Below are 6,721 nucleotides of genomic sequence, written 5' to 3' on the forward strand. Positions count from 1 at the left end.
TTGTTGGCTCTAGTCCTTTAAATTTGGACTGGCTTTCCTGGCTCCCCAGCTTCTAGATGGCCTATTGTGGAGCTCAGGCTCCATAATCCCATGAGCCAATTGCCCTAATAAATTCCCTCTCATCTATCTATCTATCTATCTATCTATCTATCTATCTATCTATATCTATCTATCTATCATCTCCTATTGGTTCTATCTCTTAGGAGAACTCTGACTAATGAAGAATTGAAAACTTAGGTCCACACAAAAACCTCTACACAATGTCTATAGCAGTTTTATTCACAATTGCCAAAACTTGGAAGCAACCCAGATGTCCTTTAGCAGGTGAATGGACAAACTATAGTATATGCATACAATGGAATATTGTTCAGTGCTAAAAAGAAATAAGTCGTGACACCATAAAAAGACACTAAAGAAACTTCAATGCATATCACTAAGTGAAAAAGCCAGTCTGAAAAGACCACAAGCAGTATGGTTTCAATTCTGGAAAAGGCAAAATTATGGATATAGTAAAAAGACAATGATATGCTCCCTTCAGAAGCATGTACACTAAAATGGGAGTGACACAGAGAAAACTAGCAGGGCCTTTGCACAAGGATGACGTGCAAATTCATAAAGCATTCCACCTTTTATAAAAAGAGCAAACCCTCATGTAAACTACAAACTTTGGCAGGTGAGCTGCTGCTGCTGCATCAAGGTAAGCTCATCAGTTTTAACAAATGTACCACTCTCATGGGGGATGTTGATAATGGGGAAGGCTGTGCATGTGTTTGGGCAGGAAGTATTTGGAAAATCTTGGTCCCTTCAGCTCAATTTTGCTTTGAATCTAAAACTGTTCTAGCAAAAAGTCCAGTAGAAATAATAATTTTTTTAAAAAACTACCCTCTACTGTGAAACACAGTCCCAGACCTGGGGGGCATGGATAAAGATTTCTTTAAGCAAATTCTGCGTGCATTACGCTAACATTATAGTAAAACTCAATTACTTGAACTCCTTTGCCTATGTGCTTATTTCTACCTTTCTTCTTATATTGGTGTTTCTAAACTTACATTCAACAGCTGGAATGTGAAGAGGACAAAAAGAAAGAGGGGAAAAGATATGAGTTAAATTGTTGGTAGCATAAGATGCTTGGCAAAGTAGGGAAGAGTCCTCCTCGCTTCTTAATGAGTTTTTACATAAAAGGCCCAGGAACTGAGCCAAACCTACAGTGTTCCTGAATAACATAAGCAACTTGGAAAAGATTTCACTAAGTGAAGCAGGAGCGCTCTAAAGCCCTGGGCTATAGGCAGAAGCCTATGGGGGTTTATACTGCTGAACTGTCTCAACAGTTTCTTTCTTAAACTTAACTTCCACTGGAGACAGTGTCTTAGGCATGGTAGTGAAATACAGTGTTGACTGGAGCAAGCCACGTGGTACTATCTACGTTCAAGACAAACTTGTTTGCTCCTTAGAGGTCTTCTGGGGAACTGCAGGTAGGGGGATGAGAGGGGAAAGCTGCAAAAATGATTCTTGCTATTATTTTGCCACCTGACAATGGTTTACCCAAAGGTGAAATAGACATAGTCTCTACCTCAATTCTGTGTCATCATTTTTGCCTGAAGGTTTCAAAATAGCTTCCAGTCTTTCCCATGTCAGGTCTGTCTTTTATTTTGCTGTCAGATCTTTCCAAGTTATGAATGAGATTAGTGCCTGGTGATAATAGACACTCAAATATCTGCTGAGTAAATGAAGTTTCTTCCTATGATTAAAACCCTCCTATGGCTTCTACTTTCTTATACTGTAGAGTTTCAATTCCTTAACATGGTGTCTGAGACTTCAAGTCTTCATGCACCCTCTTGTTTTCTAGGTTCTTATCACACGCTCCTCTTTGTGATTCCCTAACTATGAGCTGTTCCGGTATGTTTCAAAGCATTTACATGTGCTAGTTCCTCTTGTTCTCATGCCTTCATTCCTACTCTGTCTTGAAAGTTTCTGTTCCTTCTCAGTCCTGCTCCTCAATGAAATCTTCCTCGGTGGTATCCAGACAGATTGAGTTGGTCCCATTATAGGAGTTTCAATGAAACTAGTAAAATGTATTCTGCTTTCAAGTACATTATAAATGGTTGTTTACATGTTTGTCTCTCTTGTTAAATGATGTCTTTTTAGGGAAGAGCTCTCAGCTTGACTGTCTATGTCAAAGTATGGATCATGTGGAACAAATAAAAGCAATGGGGGTAGGGAAACCTAGATGAGACTTCGGGCTTCCCCTGCCCAGTGTGCGACCTTAGTAAAAGTAATTAATTTCTCAGAAATTCAGTTTTCTCCTTTAAAAAAATGTTACTTCAGATGGGTCAGCAATTGACAAATAAAATTTTTATTTCTGAATAAAATAAAGTGTTAAAGAAGTAAATGACAAAAAAAAAATATGTGGGGTGTGTGTGTAATTGCCAGATTTCCAAATAATTATTTTAATACTTAATGATTTTTGGACTCTGTTATCAAAGCTCTTTTTGTCCCGTTACAAACGCAGCATTGACAAAGTATATTCGAGTCATAGGCTTTTGAATTACCTGTGATTCTTTGTGAAAATAAAAGACTAAGATTCATGTGACTTCTTATTCAAAGAAGTCACAATTATATAGTAGCATCAAATAAGTGAATACACTAAGATAGTAACATAGGTATGAAATTAACCAATCAAAGCCAAAATATAGAGCTATATTTAGTTCAGAAGTTAGAATTTCAGATCTACAAGTTTGTGCCTGGTCTACAAGGAAACAAATAATTTAAAAATCATCCAGTTCCCAGGTATTCTTATTTATTCCAAGCCATCCTGCTATATTTGTGTTTGCTTCTTTAATTCTTAAGTGTAAAAGTGAGGATAATTGGAGGGAAACTAAGATGAGTGATGTATTATTACCAAAGATTTAAAATTTAGAATTGCACAAAAACCCGTGGACTTCCGAAACCATTCCCAAAGAAGAATGTGTTGCCAGGCTCATGAAAAAGGATTTTTCAGTTTGAGTTCAGTATCTAATATCTCTTTGTTGTAAAGAAATTGTAAATTAATTGTATTCTGAATGTTAAGTTTTAAAGGCATAACTAAATCTAATGTAAAATTTAGGCTCATAAAATTCTTTACTTTTAAAGAGTAGAATTTTCTTTTACTCTTATGAACACAGAGAAAAAAGAATAAAACAAAAGTTGCCATTTTAAAAAACACCTCCACAATTTGGAATTTGGTTGTTCTCAAAGGATAAAACTTCTGCCAAATGGATGACAAGCTGTTATCAAGGCATAATAGGAGGTTTCTGTGGGAGTAGGCGATGGATTAATGCACAGAAGTTGCATCACATTTTGAGCTCAGATACTCTTTGAAACAGAAAGAGTCTAAATTTCAAAGCTTGTACTAATCTTTCTTAATAACTCTAGCACTTATTCATAGATGTCCAATATAAATGTGTATTAACCCTAGAAATAAAAACATCAACTTTCTAAAGAAATATTATTTTCAATATCTTCTTACCTCATCACGTTCTTGGAAATCTAAATGACTCAATATGTCAAAGAATGCTAGTGAAAAATAAAACCATCCTTTTTTTTTTCTTTTTTTGAGACAGGGTCTCACTATGTCACCCTGGCTGGAGTGCAATGATGCCATCATACCTCACTGTAACCTCAAACTCCTGGGCTCAAGCAATCCTGTTGCCTCAGCCCTCTGAGTAGCTAGGACTACAGGCATGCACCACCACATTTGGCTAATTTCTTTAATCCTTTTGTAGAAGCAGGGTCCTGCTAGGTTGTCCAGACCAGTCTTGAACTCCTGGCCTCAAGCAATCTTCCTGCCTCGGTTTCCCAAAGTGCTGGGATAACACAGGCATGAGCCAACATGTTCAGCCAAATCCACACTTATAGGTTAATACAATATGAATTCACAATTAAGATAGAAGGAAAACTAGTAATCAAGATTTATTGAGTATACTGTGCCCAAAGATTATAGGTTCTTTAGCATACTTTTATTATTGACTACTTACAGCATCTACTAAGTATGTTTTATTATTCTCATTTTTAAATTAGATACTGAAATGTCAAGAGATTATGATTTATTGAGGATCATATAGCTGGCTTGTTATGCAGACAAAACTCAAACCCAGGGTTTTTGTGGATTTTTTTAAGGCCCTGCTTATCCAAAAGTTGTGCCATTTTTAATTTTTTCCTAGTGTTACAAAATTTTTCCCACATATAAACAACATAGGAGCAGTTAAATTGAACAGACAGTTCTCACAATATAGGAGACATAAATCACTTCCTGGGATGAGATATTATAAACTTATCTAAGCATCAACATTTTTTGGAAAGACGCCAACATCATTGTACAAGGGAGTTCCCTGAAATGAGCCAAACAAAACCCTTGAAAACAGAATCCTATGAACCATTCATTTCATATCCTCTGGGGAAGTAAACAAAGAATCCTCATCCCACATGGTCATGCACCCTGACGGCCATCCCATCTTTGGGAAGGGTCAGACTGCATTCCTGGGATGTTTGAGGTCATTATGAGAAGTTGGTTTTTGTTCCCATCCACACCCATTATGAAGGAAAATAGTGTTCAAATTCAGTTCAAACAGTGTTCAAAAACTAACCCTTTACAACACAGAGCTCCATCTATTCTTGAGCTTGAAAATAGTCTTCCAGGTAATTTTATAGCAATAGCTTGATTCCTAAAGAGTGCAGGAAACTCATCTTACTTTTTTTTTTAATATTGAGGAATTATCATCTGCTGCCCTCAATAGCTAGGTAAAATAGCTAAGAAATTAGGAGTGAGGCATTTTCCCTCTAATCTGAGAGAGAAGATATGCCGTGGATACAAAAGATGATCACTGCAAGAAGCACATACTTATGTAACTCAGGTTGACTCATAATATGTCATTTTGCTTTGTTGGGATTAGTGTATAGAAAGTTAAGCAACACTATTCCATGTAGTTTGTTAATCGGGGATAGTAAGTGAAATATCACATTCTACCTGTTTATCTCCTTAAACATATCATTCCTATTTCATATTCAAAGGGACATGGTAAGAGAATTAAACCATGGTCAACATTTGCAGTAGGAAGAATAGGTACTTTTAGCTTTAGACTCTCAAAACATATAACATTTAAATGAATCTTGTTAAGATTTCATTTAACTGATGCTCACCATCAAGTAATATAGAAGTCAGCAAAGAAAAGCTTCCAGAAATGCCTGGAAGAGACATTAACCACTAATTCAACAGTAGTTTTTGCTCCAATAAAACAATAATCTTCATTTTTCTCTTTTTGTTTTTTGTTTGTTTGTTTGAGACAGAGTCTTACTCTGTCACCCAGGCTGGAGTGCAGTGGCGTGATCTCAGCTCACTGCAACCTCTGCCTCTAGGGTTCAAGCGATTGATTCTCCTTCCTCAGCCTCCTGAGTAGCTGGGAATACAGGAGTGTGCCACCACGCCTGGCTAATTTTTGTGTTTTTAGTAGAGACAGGGTTTCACCATGTTGGCCAGGCTAGTCTTGAACTCCTGACCTCAGGTGATCCACCCGCCTCAGCCTTTCAAAGTGCTGGGATTACAGGCTTCAGCCACCTCACCCAGCCTCATCTTCATCTTAGGGTCCAAGAGTTCAAACAAGTCTGCAATGCATATAACTGACGAAGGTGAACTTTCCAGAGAAGAGGCATTTCTTTCTTTCTTTCTTTTTTTTCTTTTTTGAGATGGAGCCTTGCTCTGTCCCCAGGCTGGAGTGCAGTGGCATGATCTCGGCTGACTGCAACCTCAACCTCCTGGGTTCAAGTGATTCTCCTGCCTCAGCCTCCCAAGTAGCTGGGACCACAGGTGCACGCCACCACGCCCAGCTAATTTTTGTATTTTTAGTAGAGACGGGGTTTCACCATGTTGGCCAGGATAGTCTCCATCTCTTGACCTTGTGATCCACCCACCTCGGCCTCCTAAGTTGCTGAGATTACAGGCTTTCACAACTTGCTTCCCGACAGGCATGATCTGCTCAGGGAAGTTCAGAGAATCCTTTCCATACTTGCCCTTTCTCAAATTCCTTAAATTTAAAAAATTCAAGATGCCAAACTGTCGTATTTTAGGGTGTATTGTGTTCTAAATCCCATCACCTATTTGATCACCTTTTTTTTTTTTTTGTACCTTAAACCTTTCTTTCTTTTTTTTTTTTTTTATTATACTTTAAGTTTTAGGGTACATGTGCACATTGTGCAGGTTAGTTACATATGTATACATGTGCCATGCTGGTGCGCTGCACCCACTAACTCGTCATCTAGCATTAGGTATATCTCCCAATGCTATCCCTCCCCCCTCCCCCCACCCCACCACAGTCCCCAGAGTGTGATATTCCCCTTCCTGTGTCCATGTGATCTCATTAAGGACTTCATGTCCAAAACACCAAAAGCAATGGCAACAAAAGACAAAATTGACAAATGGGATCTAATTAAACTAAAGAGCTTCTGCACAGCAAAAGAAGCTACCATCAGATTGATCACCTTTTAAGGGAACACTTCACCAACAAGAATTCTCTGAATTAAAAGATGTCAGAAAATTCTTTTCATATCACAGTGAATTTAGGAAAACAGATATTCTTCGTCCCTTGTGTCTCAATTTTATTCATATTAATAGAGATCTTTCAAATAAAAACTATGAATAAACATTTAATATGCCATTTTTCTAAGCCTCTAAGACTTCAGTTTGACCCAT

The 6,721-nt window shown here is 37.7% G+C and overlaps 1 non-coding gene across 1 annotated transcript; it reads left to right on the forward strand.

Moving 5' to 3' along the window:
• The first annotated feature begins 525 nt into the window (after nt 1–525).
• LOC115931877 (U6 spliceosomal RNA) lies at nt 526–632 on the forward strand. The gene has a single exon (XR_004068304.1). It is a non-coding gene; the product is annotated as a U6 spliceosomal RNA (small nuclear RNA).
• Nucleotides 633–6,721: the final 6,089 nt, after the last annotated feature.

The sequence above is a fragment of the Gorilla gorilla genome, chromosome 22 (assembly GCF_029281585.2).
Source record: "Gorilla gorilla gorilla isolate KB3781 chromosome 22, NHGRI_mGorGor1-v2.1_pri, whole genome shotgun sequence".
Classification (NCBI taxonomy): Eukaryota; Metazoa; Chordata; class Mammalia; order Primates; family Hominidae; genus Gorilla; species Gorilla gorilla.